Source organism: Anser anser, assembly GCF_964211835.1.
Source record: "Anser anser genome assembly, chromosome: 9".
Lineage (NCBI taxonomy): Eukaryota > Metazoa > Chordata > Aves > Anseriformes > Anatidae > Anser > Anser anser.
Genome location: NC_139729.1, coordinates 9,423,409 through 9,442,722, shown reverse-complemented (window position 1 = coordinate 9,442,722; position 19,314 = coordinate 9,423,409). Strand labels below are relative to the sequence as shown.

At 39.6% G+C, this 19,314-nt stretch overlaps 1 long non-coding RNA gene across 3 annotated transcripts; it reads right to left on the bottom strand.

Annotated features, from left to right (window-relative positions):
* Positions 1-209: 209 nt before the first annotated feature.
* Positions 210-19,306, bottom strand: LOC310904481. 3 transcript variants are annotated; one of them, XR_014588393.1, is made up of 4 exons: positions 19,131-19,306; positions 17,451-17,537; positions 9,775-10,067; positions 210-2,210 (listed from the first exon to the last, which is right to left on the bottom strand). It is a non-coding gene; the product is annotated as an uncharacterized lncRNA (long non-coding RNA). The 3 variants fall into 3 exon arrangements; XR_014588394.1 differs by lacking the exon at positions 17,451-17,537 and having other exon boundaries at positions 19,131-19,302; XR_014588395.1 differs by lacking the exon at positions 19,131-19,306 and having other exon boundaries at positions 17,451-18,344.
* Positions 19,307-19,314: the final 8 nt, after the last annotated feature.

Sequence of the window (19,314 nt, the reverse complement as noted above, 5' to 3'; positions counted from 1 at the left end):
AGCATCAATTTTAAATCTCTATCGGAAATCAAAATATCTATTAGTCATTTCTGTGTCTTTGATATCAAAAAGATCTTTCTCTTCCAGGCATCTTCCCATCTTCCTGTCTTCCTTGCATTAGTTATGGTAAAAATAACATAACTATTATTTATGGTGAAAAGGGAAAAATTTTTATTTTTCAGGACATATACCTCTTCCCTCCAGTTGTGGTTTCATAGCACAAAGCAGAATCTAGAGACCCTTAAGAGGCTTGAATGCAAATAATGATTTCTAATAACCACTACAGTAGTGATTGCCTTTATTGTAGTTTTAATAGGGGTCAATGTAGTTAGAATGAAGAATGCAAATTTAAAAAGGAAATTCAGGAAAGTAAGTCTTTGAGTCTGTAGGATATTGATACGGGCAATGAGAAACCCTGTACTGTCAGTCAACAGCCTGCCAGTTGGTAAAATGGCAGATTTTGTCTTCTGTGTGTCTCAAGGTATGGTTCCTTCTCCCTGTTTTATGCAGAGCTCCCCACGGATTTCCAGGGAGCTTGCCTATATGATCAGAGTGTCTCTGGATCAGCCCAGTCATGGGCTTGAGTGGGTTTCCACTGGGATGTGGTGTAAGGGATTGTTAGGAGTGTAGATGTTAAGTGTTCTGAAAGAAAACTTTAAAATAAGCAGTCAGGAAAGCACTGCATAAATTTTATTATAAAACTTACAAAAATATTCATGGAAACACTTGTGGCACTCCTGTAATGCTGCCTAACAGGCTCCACTGGTGGTTTCAGCTACTCTGGGGGGTCTAGAAGGTGGCACCTCCCTCTGCAGGTCTGCGCTAAGTTTTGCTCTGTGGAGGCAGGCTGCTCTTGGCTCCTGGGAGCGGGGCTGTAGCACAGGCTGAGGCCCCAGTATGTGTTTGTCCTCGTGGTAAGCCAAGGCGCAGACATGTGGGATGGGGCTCTGGGTTTGTCTTTTCCCCATTTCCCAGGGAATTAGGTAGGGATAACATCTTGGGCTCCACCTGCACATAGAAAGTGTCATTTTTAGAGATTCTTAACTTCTGCTGTGTGCTTGTGTAAAGATCACCTATGCTGTGGACTAGGCTGATAAAAATACATTTAGGTGAGAATGACATGTTCTCTCTCAGGGCTTGGTAATTCTCTTGTCTTATCATGAATTTACTTTAAGCCTGTCTTTGTGAAATTGCTCATTTCTCAAGGTGGATGTAAGGTTTGGCTCTGCCTAAAAATAGGGGAATAGTACACTCTGTCCTAGTGAAAAAGAGAAGCCATAAAGTTGCAGTACCAGAGAGTTATTACCTCTTCATAGCGTCCAATGTATGGTTGGTGCCCACAGATTATGTAGGCAGATTGTGTGCTTTGTTTTGCAACCTTTGAAGCTAATGGAACCTCAGAGATGCTCCTGAATTGATCATATTAACTGAAGTGCTATCTTGTTTGGAAAGCTGAGGGAATAAGAAACTAAATTCCCAACTTTGTCACTGATGGAAGAATACTCTGATCTTCCTGTGCCAATTGCAGAAAACATCGCCTAAGGATGTAATACAAAGAGCTAAGTAGAAAGTCCCAGCACTGTTGCAAAGACTAATATTATACTCATTGTGCTTGCTGCAGAACATTGCTGTTGTATTTTGTACCAATCTTTTAAACATTTTTCTTTTTCCCCATTTATTTAAGATGAATATCCTTTTAGGTGAAAAACAAAGCTGGGGAATACAAGGGAAATCTCAAAATCTTCTGTTAAAGTCTTGATTTATTCTGATCTGCCTTTATTTTATTTTAATTTGTTCTCCTGAGTAGAATGATCTCACGTGTCCTTCCCCCTTCTCCCCCTCTTTATCATTTGAACATTTCCTCTTGATTTGAATCCCCATATCATTTGGAGCAAAAAGTCACCTGAGACAGTCACACAGCCCAAGAGCCAAGGGGCAATGGCCATTTTATAAATATAAAAACACTGTGTATGAAAGCTGTCAGGATATATTATGCATCTTGACAATAAGTTTCATTATTCTCAAATCACGTTACTGCATCTCTTACTAATGTCTTCTCAAGTGGCTACATGAAGCTTTCCATCTTCCTGCTGTGTTTCATCCGGGTAAGACCAAAAGAAATGTGGTGACTGTGGAGTATCGGAAACTGACCATCTATGCCTTCTGCCTCCTCCTTACGTAGACCTTGCTGAGATGTCCTCCGGCTCTTCCTGCAGTAAAAGACAGGTTATGAAGATATTTTCCCCACCAAACAAGACAAAACTCTCTTACATCAGGCTACCTGTGATGCTAAACCTTCAGCTAAGGGGAATGAGGCTGGTCTGAGTTCTCTCCGTATGAGAGCTGAACTCTAAACAAGAGCATCTCTTTCCAGTGTAGACTGAAGTTGAAGGAAAATACCCAGTAAGCAAATATCCATTGGCTCACTTCTGAGAGTGGTTAGGTCCAAATAGGGAGAGGTCCTTAGAGCTTGCCGGCCACCCTTAGTCACCTATTCCTTATAAACCTGGTACCTCAGGATATCACTAATATATCGTGACAAGCGCCTAGGTCACTCATACTTCAGATGATGTGCTCATGCATTACCAAAAACTTGTGCATCTGTACATCTCTGAGAGAACCCCCTTACCCGTTTATTGTGCTGCACCCAGTTATTTGATAAAACAATCAATTGCTTTGTTGCTGCTGCCACACACTGAAAAGTTTCTGGCCATTTCTTGAAGAAAGAAAAACCACAAAATTGCTTGCTTTGAAGGACTGTGTTTTGTGCCATAAGGCAAAGTTCACAAGGGCTCAAGAGGAATAGTTTCATTAGTTAGAACCTGCAAAGACTTCCACAGTTAATTTCCTGGGCAGTATCACCTGTATACTGTGTATTTGACAGGAATACAAAGAAATTGGAACTGTAATTATTCCGTCTTCTCAAGATAATTTCTAGATAGATTAGTTCAGAAATAGGAAATGGAAAAAGCATTTGAATGATTGTACACAGCTTGGTTTAGGATATTTCTTTGCAATCATCTTAGATTTGTAACACCTATATTTTATTTAAAAGAAAATCGACTTCTGGATTATCATATTAACCAAAATTAAAACACAGAGAATAAAAAATGACTGAATTATTAATATGCATTCATGACACCCCCACAGCATGGAAGTCTGATACTGCCACATGAAAAAGATAATGTGAAATTGAAATCTGTATATAGCTTTTCATCATAGCCCTGGATAAGAAGACTCTTTAATTATCAGCACTTCACCTCCTTTAGAATAGCAGATTTGGAGGGCAAAAAATAGCAGAAGCTTTAATCTAACTTTTATTAGGTAATCCTTATATTATTCTTACCTTTTTAAGCAGAGAAATTGTGGCAAAACAAAATGTAGCATGATCCATGTTTACCTATATTTCACTTATTTTTTTCAGTTTTTATTTTGTCCCATTCTTCTAACTTCTCACTTTCTGTGCTCACACACACACACACAAAGCATTACTCATAGTATCCATGTTCTTGTCCATCCACCTACCAGTGTGAGGATTCTTGAGTGCATGACCTATGGTGGTTATAAACTGGCATTCTTCTACCACAGTTTTCATCAATGGCACTCCTCTAAACCATATGGGCTTGACGGAAAGCTCTAATTCCTCACTTTTTTCATCACTTATTTATAAAGCTGTCCCATTCGCTGGTTTGCTATGATTTGCTATGGGGACTGAGAGGTTCTTACTCTTCTGGGTGTATCTCAGAGCTAAGCAGTGTGACTAATAAGATGACCAAGGGAATATCTCTATTTAATTACTTAGAGCAAAGGAAAAAAGAAAAGGTAATTAAGAAAAAGTAATTAAAAAGACTAATTTTAGAAACAAACAAAAATATCATCCAGAGAGCAGGAATTTCGATCTTCCTCCTGATGTGAAGTTTCTCTTGATGTCTTCCTTTAGATGTTGTTTCTGTGAGGTATGCTACTTCTGAAAAAGCAGGAAGGGCTGAGCAAAGAACCATGCAATTTAGCATTTTCAAGATAAGGAGGCATCTGCACAGAAGTCACATGCTTCACAGCAATTCATGGTCTTTAAGGTCATGAAGACTCATTATGATCATTTAGCTGAGCTAACTGCTAAATATTTTACCTTCTGTTTCTATAAACAGCTTCCAGTAGGCCGTTTGTTTTTTTTGTTTGTTTGTTTTGGTTTTTGGTTTTTTTTTTGGTCGTATAGCAGCTGGTCTCATGTTAAAGATGTTGTCTGTTGAAGAATTTCTCAGCTTTCTTGGTAATCTGCTCCAATAACTAATTCATTCTATAAAAACAAAATTCATCTTATTTCTATTGTCAGCTTTTGGCACTTTTTCCTGATTTTTGTCTACTAAATTAAATGGCCTTGTAATTTACTTATCTTGATTCTATCTAACTGATTCCAGATTTACTTGATGTGTTTTGACAAAATTAATAGATTGAACTTTCTACTTGGTCTGTGCAAAACGTATTTTTCAGTTCTCTAGACATTCTGGTAGCTTTTTCCATAAAAAAAAAAAAGGGCTACCGTCCTCCCAGTGGTGCAAAGAAGCAGTGTGGGGTGGCTCTCCTGCCCTCCTGCTCCTCTGCCCCTTGGGAACAGTTTTTCTGTTCCATGATGAGTGTGCTGTGTGATAATGTTCAGGGCACTGAAACCTGTTATTATTAAAAAATCATCTGTAAAAGTTATTAATACATTTCTGGGGAGACAGTAACTGTGAGACTTAATTAAATGACAAGATGTTTTGAAATCTTTCTGTAGAAAATGTTGTAGTATAATTAATAAACAATGTGGTTCAGATTCTCCTGCATCCTTAAAGAGTTTATGAGGGCAGGCTGTAAGGGCAAGAATGTGATGAGGATTTTCTTGTAACATTTCTCCATCTTTGAATGTATAGATTATTTTACTTTAAACAATTAGGTACAAAAGTTCCTCAATAGCATTGTATTAGTGGGCCTTGCTGATAGAAATGTGTCTCCAGTCTGTATGTGCCTTTTTACCTTGACTGTAGTGTGATCACTGATTTTTGAGACTATTCACTGATTTTGTTAGATTTTTGTGAAGGCAATTCATTTTTGTTCATTTGATCTCTTTATCTCTTTTTTTTTTTCTTCTGATTGATCTGTTACTTATAATGTAGGCAATATTTTGATTTTAATGTAAAGATTGTTCAAAGGAGAAGAAATAATCAACTTGAATATGACTTTCTTCTCTAAATGCATCCCAATACCACCAACCCCTTTTTTAGCAGCCCATGTGCTGACATGGCCACACTTCATCCTCTCAATAATATACATATATATTTCATGTATTATTTTTCTAAATCTTTCTTCTGTCTAAATTGTGAATTTTATGTGTCTTGAAATAATTAACTTGTTACATATGCAGTAAATAGCTTTGAAAAACATTCATATTTGGTGATTTGAATTATCTTTAAAGGAACATACCATGTACAGCCCAAGCAGTTGAACAAGGAACAAAAGCACTGCAAGCAACAGATAAAAGGAAAATAGAGCAAAGCAATTTGTTAGCTGCAGTAAGCATAGTGAACACTTAGCAAATTAGTAAAGGCTTAAACTCAGAGGAAGTATCAGATCAGATTAAACACAGAAGAAAGAAAAACCTCTTAATATGGTATAAGCCAGAAAACAACTGTATATATTATCTTTTGTTATAGAACAGCAAGTAGCCAAGATCTCTCTTGATTAAAAAATTAAAATAAAATAAAAATCCCTTTGATTATATCTGAAATACCAGTATTCTTTCCACAGTGCAGCTGGCTCTATGTCTCCTCTGCTCTACCTGTAGCTGTTGTCCCTACAGGCTATTGGGAACGATCCCTGGCACAAGTTAGTCCTGGGACTGTGTCCTCACAGCTTGGGGAACTGTGACTTGGCAGCAGCCAGCAAGGGGCCAGGGAGCAAGCAAGTGGTCAAGCAAATGGTTGACCAGCTGGCCAGTGCCTGAGCTCATTTCCTGAACATATTTTAATTAGGACTGTAGCTGAGACCACTGAGATCCCCTGCTCGCTCTGTGCTTGAATTGATGAGCACAGCTTATCGGTCTGAGTCTTTGCACCCCAAAGTACCTGGCTACAAATGATTCACAGCAAAGCTTCTTAAAGGAAGCCAAGTCACCAATTTGTCTAGTGAGAGCTCCGAGTATTGCTGTTAATGTGCAGAATGAGTTCAATAAAAAATAAAAGTGGTCTTGCGAAACAAGTTTTAAACTTTATTATTCTCTATTTCACATATGTGACTTAATTCAAACTGGATTAGGGATCTGATTTCTTGGCCTAGTTGAACTCACCGGAAGTTTTGCTCCAAGCCTTTGGACACTAGGTTTTAAGGCAAAACTCAAGAAAACCAGTGGTAGTTAATTCTTTGTGTCTGAAACGAGCTCTTTCTTTTTTAACTACTCATAGTGCTGTAATAAATTATTGCTACAGATTAAATGGTTTTGTTACAATAGAGCTCTTTATAAGGACAGTAATTAATAATCTAGGATAAAATATAGTTTATATATTAGTAACTGGAGGAGAAAAACAGGATTATCACTTTGGGGGGGATTGTACCATTCAGTTTGCTGTCCTGCTCTTTCTGTTCTGAGGTGCTGTGAGAATTTAAAGTCTAAAAATTTAATATAGTTCTCATAAAAAAAAAACCTAAGTTTTTCCTCAGAAGCCTTAAATGAGCAATGTTTAGTTTTGCAAAACAGAATTTCTAACATGAATGCTGTAACTATTTTTTGCATAATCTAGTGAGTCTCACTTGTGTTTCTTGTGTGATAGCCTAGCGAGTTCAACCCAATTCCTCTTCGCGGTACACACGAGATGAAGTAGTGTGTGCTCTGCTGTGGGGAATCAGCATCGTTTCTCAGCCCCAACTCCCCTTAACTCTGAGATCAGCTCAAGTTTCTTTGGTAGGAATTTCCATGTTGCTCGTTTAGAGCTCTCACATACCTGGCAACAATGGGTGCATGAGATCTGAGCATCTTTGGATGGTTTTCCTTCTAACTTGTGCCCATGATTATCATCCCCAAGGATCTACTAGCAGTACAGCTGACGTGTTTATAGACAATTTAGCAGAGAAAGCAGCACAGCACCTTTTCCACAGAACAAATGTTTTGAAGACTCTGGCAACATTCGATATTACATCTTCTCAGCTATTTTCTAAACTTAGTGTACTATAACTCTCTGCAGGGTCAAATTTTACAGCTCTTTCACATATAAAGCTGTCTTTGATCTGGAAAATGTTGCAGAACTTTCACCTCTGTTTTTCCTTGGCTTCAGTTTTCCTAAATTTTCCTCTTATTCCTGTCTGATTTGTCATTTCGGAAAGCTGAATCGTTAACCTGCACTACATCATCAGATGCCTTTTTAGGGTGTTTGTTAATGTGAAAAACACAGAACCATGCAATGCCATCAAAGGATGCTGTATTTACAAGTCAGCAATTGGGGCACATTCAAGACTAATCACAAATCCACATTTATACATAACTTGCTCATTGAATACTATGGAGATACTGGATGATAGAAATGTTTTAAAGAAGGCAAAAAAAAAAAAACACAACAAAGAATGGGCTAAAAATATGCATTTAATCTTCCTTTGAAATATTCAGTCACGAGCACATTGCTTGAAAACTGAGCATCTGAGTGACAACGAATGGGGTGAGGAAGGAAGTTCTTGCCCTGTTTCCCATTCCAGGGTGAACCTGAGTGAGAAAAGAAAAGAGCAGGAAACTGATAGCTACAGCTATCACAGGAAAATGCTGTAGGATATCTCATGCTCAGAGAATTCCCAGAGAAGTGGTAGCATGTCCAGAATTACAACCTGTCCCCAGTTCTTGCTTTTATTTTTTATGGAGATTACACTATGTAGGCCTCACAAAGGTCTCAGTTCTGTTAATTAACAGTTTTATTGTACATCTGAGATACCGTGGACTGGCAGATCTTCCTAACTCACTTCCATTTGTGCAGAAACATATTGCTCTTTCAGATTAATGATGCAGAAGTAGTAATTATGTTTTTATAATGGTTTTTGGTGAGATATCAGCTCTCTGTCAAAGAGTAATTTGTATGACAAGATACAGATAGAAACAAGACAGTGACTCACATATAATTTCTTAAACAAAGGCTATAACAAAGGCTATGGTACTGGGGTCAGGTTGTTGCAACCTTGGCCTTTTTCTTTTTAACAAGAATGCCTTTTCATAATTTTTTTTTTTCCTCAAGAGATTAATTTCTTCTGCAAATGCACACAAAATCCCTTTATGTTTATTTAGGACATAAAATATATACAATAAATTCATAGCAGAGTCCTTGCCTACATGCTAACCTGCTGAGGTTCACTAAGGCAAAATGGGCAAAGCTGGATAAGCACTAGAAAAATTATTTTACCATTATTCATTTGGACTGAAAATTTAATTCAGGTTGACTTTATTTGACTCCTGCAAACATTTAGAAATTAAATTTTAATCACTTGAAGGTTTGCAGAATGTGAACTTCATATGTACACATTTAAACTGTCCAGGAGCTAGGAAGGTATTTAAGTAATACAGAATGCAGAAATGCTTGTCACCATGTGATTACTAAATCCCTGTGCCAGAGCAAAGATACAAAACCAATTAAACAAATCAGATCAATATTTGACAGCACCTTGTACAGCTAGGGTCAAAAACATGCACAACTATTATTGTGCATGTAAGGAGAAAAATGTAAGTGCAAACTCAACATCCAAAAAGTAGGTCTTTCTGCATGACACCCCCAGAAATAATTCCTCAGGCAAGGAAAATGGGGGAAAAAGGTCTATGGAAAGTTCAAAGAATGATCCTAGAACAGCAAAAATGCCTACACTTCCTAGTTGTCCACTTTCAGGTTTTTAAATTATTTGATTTCAAGAAAAATGCACAACACTTACCAGATTGGTGCTGATTTTCAGAGAGACATGTGAAATCAACTACATATCAGTAAAACACATTTGAGTTTTGCATACAGTAGCAAGGAATGCTGTGCAATAGGAGGAGGTCTAACAAATAAAGTTGTGCTGCTGAGAAATCTCTGTCCACTTGTTCACTATACATAGTTCATGAATAGTTTAGTCTTCAGTTTTACCCTGGTCCAGTCCTATGGACTGAACAGCCATTAAGAGCTGGAGTGCACGAAGTGTGGTCACCCATCAGAGGACCACATCCTCTGTTTAATGCCATTTGTCAAGAATTCAGTTCATGTACTCTGCAATTGCTCCACAGCGTGAACAAGGCATGGCAGGCTGGGACGACAGTTTTGCTTGAAAAGTGCACCTGAGCCAAAGTAAAATGATAATTTTACTTTTTCAGTCTTAACTCAATTTTATCTAAGTGTTTTTGTTTTAATGATTTTAGTACCTAGTTTGATGCTGATCTTGCACTTATTAAAAAAAAAAATCAAACTCTTGATGTAATTGATATGCAATAAAACCATAAAAACATAAAACCAATTGGTTTACTTAAAGGCAGGAACAGCTGACAAATAGAAAGCTTGTGCTGAATGTTCTAGATGCTCAATCACTCTCTTTGCTTGGCCCAATGGGGTGTGATGCTATTTACTTAAACCAAATGACAGCCATGGGAGAGGTGCTTTGAGACCTTGCGTACCAGTGAGTCCAGATGAAACCAAAGTAATCTGTGTGGTCAACCTCTGTCTCTACACCTAGCATCCCCGCCATGCATTGCCTCCCAAGCGCCACAGTGTCTCAATACCGGGATGGAAAACAGCCGCTTACCTTGGTCAGATCAGAGTTTGTTCTGTTGCAACAGGTCTTCGGTGGCTCCTGTGCACTAATTTCCTTTTCTATGCAGCCTTCCTAGAGCTTAGTAGAGGTGATGATTCTGTGCAGTTCTGCAGCTGCTGTCCAAAGGCGTCCTGTTGATGCTTTAGGGGCTCACGTGGGAAGAGCCATGGTGGCAGGAAGGAGCTGGTGGCCTTTTCGAACAGGAGCTGTGAGGCTTGCTTTCTCTTTCAGAGTGGAATTGCATTCAGAGCGTGGCTATCAGGAGCATTATTGGCATCTCAAACCTCCAACCGAAGTAGGCAAAAATAACAATGTGCTTATTAAAAAACATTTTAGGGAAATCGATCATTGCTATTGATTAACAGGCAATTTTAACCTAGTCATGGCACAGGACGCTCTTTATTGATTCATGGACACCTGAAATAATTTCACACTGCTTAGTGTTTCTTGGTAATTTAATCACGTCTTTTGCTTAATCTATGAATTGGTAACTATCAAACCCTAGGAGCTTTTGAAGAATAATAATGTTTGTATGACAATGCTTTTTCATATTATCAAAACTAAGTTGTGGCCCTTTTCGAACTGTTAAGTTACTAAAACATAGAAGCTGCTTTGTCATTGCCAGTGATAGATGATATACAAATGCTAATCGTGTTAGGCTACAGCTAAGTAATACCTGCCAACTGATTATTGGTGATAAGAAATTTCACTGGGAAATTTGCAGTCTCTGCAGCAAGACTCTAATGAGATAGTAAGAAAATGCAGCTCTCTGAGAAAAGCTCTGTTTCTTTTCCTTTTAATTTTGTTAGTCTATTTATTGTAGTATTTGAGGCACTTAATGGGCTAACACATTCATTTTGAATTCATTGCCTAGCACAAGCTTTGACTGAAACCTGCAGTCCTCAGAATAGGGAATTCTCAATTACTCGGAAGACTAACACGCTCCCTGAAACTGTAGCAAAACGTAATTTTCCAAACCAGAGCATTTTCACTAATGATATTCTATAGAAAAAATAAATACATTTAATCCAAAATCCTGTGTTGTGTTGCCGGAAAGTGAGTGGATGAAAAGGGAATAATAAGTCCTTTAACCTCATTTATGCAGCTGCTAATAAACATTTTCTAGCAGTGAAGAGAGTGATAAAGAACGGGACTGGTAGGATGCATGGTGTTTCAATGAACTGTTTCTCCAGGTTACTGGCATCTGTTGGTAGTGACCACTTAATCTGACATTAGTGTTGGTCAACCAGGCAGGTTTTGCTCAGAAAATGCACCTAGGAGAATCCTTTCTGCCTCCTTTCAGATGTTTTGCCCTGAACTGCTTCACGTGTAGGAAAATGTTACTTGCTTAAGTTCTATGCTATTGGTTGCTTATTTGTCCTTGGATGCCTTACAGTTTCCTGTGAGTAAGAAAAATATTGTTTTACCTAAATCTATGCTGAAGGGATAGCACTGCATTTGGAATTGTTCTAGGATTTGAACTCTTCAGTGGTTTTACTTCCTTTAGTCCAGCAAGCCAGATGGATATGGTTATATTTTTAAGAATTCATCTCGCCTCCTGGAATGATAAATCTGCTATCTCTGTCCTGTATATGTGATTCCTCTCTGAAGTCACCCTGGGCCTCTCAAAATCATTTTTCATAAAGGCTCGACTGCAATTCATTTGTTTGGTTTCAGATGATTTTTTGTTAAAGTTGAAGCTCTCAGATTCATGTGGATAGCTATGTGGATGTATTTCAGCACTGAATCTCTCTGATGTGATTTTTTCCATTATTTATCATCTTTGGAAATCATTGTATTTCAGCAACAACTTGTTTCCAATCCATTTTTTCTTCATCTTTGTGATATGGTCACTGTTTAGAACCACAAAAATCCCATAGTTTCCTTCCTACATACAAGAGTGTGTTTAATGAACAGGAAACCAATGCGTTTAGAACAGTAAAAGCCATGAATGATGCAACTGTGCAACGTGATGTACTGCTGGAAAAGAGTATCCAACTACTTTGATTTCCTGTGATGCACATATGTTGTCTGGATCTTTTTCTTCATATTATTCCTAGGATCTGGAGGGTGAAAAAATACAAAACTAAACTAATAAACAAACAAAAACCCAACAGCATAGGTTCTCTGACTCGCTGCAGCTAGGTTCTTCTGATTTTCCAGCATGCCTCGAGCTCCGTATGTCTCTGGATGTCACTCCTCAACTAGGTTCCTACTGAAAGGATTACCTTCTGTAAATACCAGGTCTTGCTAACTGATCAGTCTACATGCAAGAGCACTCTGCAGCTCAAATCAAACAATAAAATCTAAAATGGTTACTATCAAGAAGTTAGAAGAATGCAAACAAAATGTACAATGTATAAGATTATATGATTATAATAATCAAGAGAAATCAGACATGGAGGAAAAGGTGGGAAATTAAAAAATATTATCAATCAAAAAATAAAGAACATCAATAGAAAGTATCTAGTTCAAATTTAGCTTGAGGAGGAAAGTTTATAGTGACTGGAAAATCTTTATCCACATCATTTTTCATGTTCAGTCTAGTATAAACTGGCAACCGAATAATTGGAAAGGCAGCAGCTACAAGGATATTAGTAGCCATATAGTGATTCCAAGCTTTAACTGTATTTGTGTGTTAGAATATTAGCTTCCTGAAGAGGTGTTTTGTTTTAATTATTTATTTTTTCTCTACATTTTGAAGGTTGTGAATTGGTAATGGCAATCTGTGATGGCTCTCTGATGAATAAATAGAGGGTATTTAAGCATTAGTTTACAATGACAGATGTTTGTTACAAACTCACAAGTTGTATGCCAGTTTACCCTAATTTAGAATCTAAGACTTTGTTCTAGAACTTCAGGAAGAAAATGTACAGAAATTAGAGAATGGTAGGAGCAGTAGGTATTGATTCATATGGAGAATACCGAGGGTGAAGAAGAAAAACTAGTTGTTCATTTAAAAGTTCATGGGAGAACGTATGAGAACTGAAAAACTTCTAAAGAAGGCAAAGGGCATGAAAAGCAGATTTTGTGCAAGTTTTGTTATGCAGTCTTATGGGGGCTAGAGTGGCCCTATAAAGGCCACTCAGGATAGATAGAAATGGTGTCATTTTTCTCTTCAGTACTTGTAAAAATTTCCCAAATTGCATTTTTAGTTAGGCTTCAAAGGTTATGTTTGATATTTAATGTTCTTCCCCCTCCACACATTAAAATAGCTATATTCATATCCCTACAGGGATTCACATCTTGCTTAAAGTCTGTACAAAGCTGACAGAAAAGCATCATGAATTAACATGGGCTATAACCCTCACAAAGGGGTACCAATTTCCATCTCTACCATGCTGTTTACAGAATGCATGTCCTGTAAAATGGAACTTAGCAGAAAATTTGTTGGTTTGAAGGAGAAAATATGAGGAAGAAGAAATAAATGCTTTGAAGAATTAGAGAATTTGCCTACTGTGTCTTCAGGTGATGGCATTTGCTTTCAAAACTGAAACTGCTGCAGTTTGGATGGCATACTAACGTCCTTACTTCCTCTGAATATTTGAGGTTGTCTAAAGTGCTGCCATTTAAGTTCAGCAAGCATGAAGTCCATGCCATGCAGAGCTGACGCAGTGTTCCAGAAGACCACGTTTTTGCATCTCTGACTATGGAAAAAATGGGTCACAAAGAAAGACCCTAGTTCAGCTGGTTGTAAAGCAGCACCAATTTCGTGATCTAATAATCCGAAGAGAGCATTACACACTCGTGCCAGGCACCCTACATTAACTTTTCATTCTCCGTTTGATGCAAGCCATGGTACAGGTGCTGATCTGTCACCTTTCCAACGGCATAAGGCCGCACTATCTCATATGTTGAGTTAGGCCCCACGGCCCACTGTGGCAGCTCTGGTCATACGGTCTCTTACTAACAGCCAAATAAAACTGGTTTATTGCTTCTGGGACTCAAATGTGGGAGAATAGGAGAGCTGAGAAGGGTTGTTACCTATTTAATAGCTGCAATGACACCGAGAACACTCTCACAAAAGAGACTGGGGGGGAGACGGAGGGAAGGGGGCAATGGCAAAACATGGCATCTTACCTGAACAAACAACAAAGCGTTTAAATGTAAACGTGAGATTGCCAACACTTCTTGACAGCTGTCACAATTGCATTTTGCTCAGTAACTTGGCTGTTACTGAGCTGGGTTAACAAGTTGTCATTACTGGCGCTTCCGTACCTACCGGTTCCTGCCCTTTATGAGAGACCCTGTCCCGCTGGTCTGAGTGTTTCACTGGTGACTGAGCCCGACCATGTCTGGCCTTGGATATGCAAAATTATCTGGGCTAGGAAGAAAACCTTTCACAATAGTAACGTTTTTGTTTGTTTGCTTTAAAACTAGGATTCCTTTGTAGGTCGAGTTAAACAAATAAACAGACATTATTCACTGTGTTCCTGGTTTAAGTTTGTTGACATTAAGTCTTGGCTGTAAGCAAAATACTTATTCACCATTCCTAGTGTTAATTTTTACCTTGTACTGTATTTTTGCCGATTTAGACCTGATGTCAAATTTAAAACCCTGTGCTAGATTCATTAAAAATTAGTAAGAGATATACTCATTTCCTTGTACTCTGCTGACAATCTCATTATTGCTATGGGAAAAAAAAAAGATAAAAAGAGAAAAAAAGATCTCTGCTTCCAAACTCGAATTTAATCACGTAAAATAATATATTAAACGAAAGATCCAAAACAGGTAGCACCAAAGAAGGATAACAGTACTCTGCATTTCATCTCACCACTAAAAATGAAAAGGCAAACACCTAGCAGGTGTTATCTCATTGGTAAATGTTAAAACAGAGTGAGAATCTTACTTTCATTAAAAGGAAAACAATAAAAACACTGATAAAGAGTTGAGCAATTGGCTGTGGATTCTATCAGTAAACGACCTGAATATGTTGCTTTCTGTATCTTTCTGGAGATTCAGCACACTGCTGTGCATAAAATCATTGTGTCCGTGAAGAGTACAATCTCCAACTCAAATTTTATGGGGAATTTAGGTAGGTGGTATCTAATCAGTCAGGAAGAAATTCAGATAGAAGATCCCTATCTTGCAAAAAGTACTGCAGGACTGTTGGAGAGAATGTGCTGTCACGACTTGTTATATAATTCTTGCTAAAGAAAGCGCAGCCAGGAGCATGACCGTAACAGGCCGCTAGCTCGGAACTGAGTCATATCTCCTCCCGAATCGCCCTCTTCATTTTCTGCCAGACACAAGTCTTTTATACACGTGTCCATCAAAGGGCTACTTCTATGTGATGGAGTGAGATTTAATTAGCATATAACATGATTTTATTTAGCGATCTTGCATTATAAAAAACAAGCAAGGCTCATAATACATTTAAAACAAATACTGCTTTTTGAAATAACAATTAAAATCATGAGCCTTTTATGGAGCCCAAAGTAAGGCCAATGTCTATTAAAATTTAAGAGCATAACAAAAGCAGGGAGTTTAAAAGCAGAGGGTTTCACTGTTACAGCTTCAGATATCAGAGATGAAGAACTACTTGCTTATTTTCTAAGTGTTAGAAGATGTAGGCTTCTGTTCCAGCCTGCATTCGTAAATGGCAATGACAGCGTTATACACTGATAATGAGGGGCAATGCAGACGGGTGGTGGCAGCGCAGATTGCCAGTGCTGGAGCTGCTTGGCCTTGGCTGGGCTCTTAATGCTGGTTTAGCAGATGCGGTTCTCTCTCCACCCTCTCTGTGGTTCTTCCTTTTGCAAAAGAGCCTTTTTTTTAAAATAAACATCCCAGGGATTACGGAGCACATTTATTATTCAGATGGTTCATTTATTAAGGATAAATAATTTAAATATATTTTCTTCTGTTTAATTAATACATTAGCAGTTGCAGCATATATGGAAAGTAATGTTTGTATTTAAACTCATTTCTCGGGCTGTTTGTTCTATTCTACTTGATAGCCACCTTACTTATTTATTAAAAGCTACTGACCTGAGTATGTCTGTAGAGAAATGCCTGCAAACTTCCCGAGAAGCAGCAGAACCTGTGGCAGCAATAGCATAACGCTGCAGCTTTTAGTTTGGTTCCGCTGACTTTCGGGGCGGGTTTGAACCAATGGAGCAAAAGCACAATCAGGAAGACCCTAGGCCTAGTTCGAACTTGCTGTAAAGAAAAAATTACATCAGTGTCATTGCTGCAGAGTTTGGTGCATGCAGAAAGTGTTACTTTATATGGCTAGCAGAAACGAATCCTACTTCCATTGTATTACAAAAGTGGATGTTTATTATCTCTCTATTCTGTGATTGCAAAACCAGACTTTTAAGTATTGTATTAAAATGCATGCTCCATAATGCTATATTTTTAATCTATTTTCTTCTTTAAAACAGCATGCATGCTGCCCTTCCCATCTCTCCTCTCCCTGTGTTTTCCCAACAGGATAACATATTGCCATTCTTGTTAGTAATAAATAAGCTTCTCATAAGTGTAATCAAATCTAGATTCCTGTGGGTTGTTTATTTATTTATTTTTAACTATAGATTAGGTTTAACACTGTTAAAATCATGGCTTTAGGCACCCAAGGAGATTGTGCGCTTCCCCATTCTGGTGTTATGCAAACATAGAGCAATGTCCTAAAATGAAGCAACAAAAAACAGTCGAACCTAAGACCCTGCTCCTATAAGGAACACTACTGTGGGGCTTGCTATAGGATCTGAGCTGTGTATATTTATGCACTGAAATCACAGGCAAGAATGACAAGGTGACTTTTATAATGCTGAAAAAGAATGTTCTTTCAAGATTTTTTATTTCTGATACTTTTTTTTTTTTTTAATTAACAGCCTAATACCCTTAACAATACAGTAATACCACTTTGTACCTGAATGTTACTTAAATATTTCTCCTAAGCTGTCACTTCCTCTTTACTTAGGATAACCGATATTCACCACGATGCTATCAACTTTTATTTAGAAAATGCGATCATCACAATGGTTAAAGACCCCAGCTAGATGTCCTGATAATGAGATAGGATTGACCCTGACCTTGGAGCTACCCCGGTTTCTTCAGCAAACTGTCTCTTGGGGTTAAATCCCTTCCTCCAGCAGTATCTTGAATCCACACAGGGGAAATTATGATAAAAATAATCTTTACACCTCCAGACTGAAATGGATCTTTCTGATTGACTGCCTCTGATGCCAGGTCTGTGTCAATAACTCTCAGTGAATGCATGACTACGACCTTTTCCCCTTTGTTTTATAATTTCTATTTTACAAGACCAATAAAGCATGTCAGAACAAAGTGAGTTTTTGCACTTGTAGGTGCAGGCTCTTGATTTTCAGAGGTGGTGTGAATGTGACGTGAATGGATGGATCTCAGGTCAGAGGTAACCCTTCGGTAATGTCCTGTTTTGGATTAAATGACACATTTTCCTACACACAAATATAGATCGTGTCACAAATTCATATAAGCAAGAATTGAAAGATACACTCCTTCAAGTGCACAATGATTAGACAGAAAGAGTAGGGTGAATAGAGGATTTCCTACTTGACTTTTTGCTTTTTAAAGCCCTGGTAAAGACAGTAGACGTTAATGAACAGACCTGGTTGCAGAGCAGCATAAAGTGCAAGCCTTAATGGCAATGGTTTACTTTAAGCTTTTGTATAGTGCTATACCATCATCATTTATAATTATTTCTGTCCATCTGCCTCCATCACTGGTATATGACGCCACAAGATGACCGTGCAACGCCCAGGCTGTCACTGCAATAAGGAAGTACAAGGTAAAGAGAACAATGTCAGTTGGGTACCAGATCTGAAATAGGTTTTGACTCTGATGCCAATACAATGCTATCTATGGGTGAAACCTCCTCATCTTTTGTCTTCAGCTCCCTGCCTGAGGAATGGGGCAGCACTTGTCCCTTCTCATTACAGTTATCTGTCTCGCGTATTTGGACTCTAAGTTGCCCGAGAAAAGAGATATCTTGTACAGCATCTACTTTGGAAAGCCGCTGTCCAGGTATCACCACCAAATCAATTATAATAAAGACTAATAGACTAATATTTAAAGAGGATTATTAACCAATTTAACTTCCTCTAAGTCTTGCTGTTTCTGTGTTTGGATTTACATTGATGTGTTAATCCATAGGTCATATGTCTACCTTTTCAGCAAGTGGGATGTTGTATTACAGACTTCTGGTGCTGCTTGCAACATATATAAAGTTAACAAACTAAAATCCTATAGATTTTAAAGTGCCATCTATGGCTTTGCAATTTTTGTCAGTCTGCTATAAACGCAGACAATTGTGGCCAGGTCCACATGGATTTACCCCCTGATTTCCACTCTTGTTGATAGCGAAACCTGTCAGCACTGCATTTAACAATTCCCTCCAGGTGTGTGTGAGCTCAGCACCACAGGGCTCAGGCAGGAAACGAGCTGCAGCGTGCAGGGCAGGTCTCCCAGGCCTGGCAGCAGCGCGCTCTCGCATGCCCACAGGGAAGTGGGATCCAGCCTTGCACCATGGCCTGAGTGCTGCTGAGCTGTTTGCAGGAAGCCCTGGCTGTTATCTGACACAGGTAATGCGGTGGGGATGGAGGGGCTACCTCTTAACTGATAGGCGTGACTTAAACACATTCCTCATGGAAAAAAAACCACCCTTTGAGGAAGATGAGAAACAACTGAATGCAAGCAAAAATTGTTCCCTGCATTGCTGGCTGGTATGCCAAATTATTTTACTGCTGACTTTCCCTCATTTTTCTCTGTGCCTGTTCTGTTCCATCTTATAAGAGACTACAAGAGAGCCGTTTCCATAACTCTAATTAGAGAGCGAGCAAAACGGGCATTAGAAGTTTATCGTGACTGGTGTAACTTGGAGAGTCTTTGTCTGGGTGAAGTGGAGCAGAAAACGTGCATTCCCAGCCGACAGGGTGTCTCTCGGGGCTGGGAAAGGGCTTGGGGTCCTGCAGCCGTGCCCCAAAGCGCTGCCACTCGCCGTGCGGGTGGGAGCTGGGAACCCAGCTCCAGCTCCAGCTCCGCAGGGTGCCCCGCACACAGCGCGCGAGAGAGGGGCAATGCGAGGGGTTAACGGCAAAGCCCCCAGCCCCACTGCTCATTGCAGTGACCGCGGTGCCTTCTGTGCAAGCGCTGCCCCGGCACGCCTCGGACGGCCCCGTGCAGGAGGGCGCCCAGCACCCGCACGGGGCCGCTCCGCTCCCCGGCCGCCCCCTCCTCAGGGCAGCCCCGCAGCGCGGCGCCGCCGCCCCCTCCCCAAATCCCAACCCTCCTCCACCGTCGCTGCCCGGGGCCCTGCGCTTCCACCTGCTCCTCCCCGGCTCCCCCCGGGGAGCCCCCCGTACCCGCGCCCGGGTGCTGCCCGTTCCCTCCTCGCCATCCTCGGGGCCGGGCGCGGCGGCGGCGGCGCTGCCCCCTGGGGGCGGCCGAGCCCGGAGCCCCCCCTTTCCCCCCCCCGCTCATGAATATTCACGGATCCCCTCCCCGTGACGTCGCCGCGGTCCCGGGGCGGGGGCCGGAGCCGCCCCG